The sequence below is a fragment of the Solanum tuberosum genome, unplaced genomic scaffold (assembly GCF_000226075.1).
Source record: "Solanum tuberosum cultivar DM 1-3 516 R44 unplaced genomic scaffold, SolTub_3.0 scf00323, whole genome shotgun sequence".
Taxonomy (NCBI): Eukaryota; Viridiplantae; Streptophyta; class Magnoliopsida; order Solanales; family Solanaceae; genus Solanum; species Solanum tuberosum.
The window spans coordinates 674007-675086 of NW_006239244.1; positions in this window are offsets into that span (position 1 = coordinate 674007).

The window sequence follows — 1080 nt, forward strand, 5'->3', positions numbered from 1 at the left end:
GTAGTAGGAAAATTAATTTCTTCTCATTTTATAGGTCTTCTAGTAGTGACCTTAGATTTGGCGAAATTATTTTTACCAAAATAGTTTGATCAGATGTATCATATAACTTACATCTAGGAGTCAAAGTAGCAAATAATTTAAAATAGATTCTATAAGACAAACAGATTAATTCAGAACCAGCTGCATAGTTATAACCATGCGTTTTAACATTCAAAGTTAAAGCATCTAATATATTAGAATCAGTCAAAGATAACTGCAAATTTGGTTGAGCATTAAAATAGACTGGACCATAGGCCACCGTAGATTCTATCGAACCCATCAAAGATTGTCGAAAATTTAAATTTCTGGCATCTCGTAGAGCAGCTAGAAAAGTCTCAGGTAACCCTTTAAGAGTTAAAGGTTTAAAAACAATTTGAACCATGCCAATATGCAAAAACTTATATTGAGATCTATAACTTATATATATATATATATATAACTACATAAAAAGTACTATATATCACAATAATTAACAATTATTTTACACTTTAAATTCTATCAATACCATATAAATTAGGATAAAAAGAGTAACATATACTATTTAAATATATTTTTAAAATAATATAAGTAATACTATAAATTACAATAATTAACAGCTTAAATATTTAAAAGTTATATAAAAAATTTGATTGACTCTCTAAATTTTATTGGTACTACATAAAATGGATTAGATGATAAACATATATTGTTTGAAACTCACGAATACAATAATTAACAAAAAAAATCGCTCGACTCCAAAAAGTCTATCAATTAATGCCACATAATTGGGACATGGAAAGTAACATATATTATTAAAAAATTAAGTTAAAAATGTACTATAAAATACAATAATTAACAACTTAATATATTTAAGAGACATATAAAAAAATGGTTAATTTTTGAAATCCTACATGTGTGACATAAATCAGAACAAAGAGAATAATAAATATTATTTTCAAAATTATGTAAAGTACTATAAATCACAATAACTAACAATTTAAAATATTTTTTAAATCATATAAAAATTTCAATAACTTCTCAAATTCCATAAGATTGACAAAA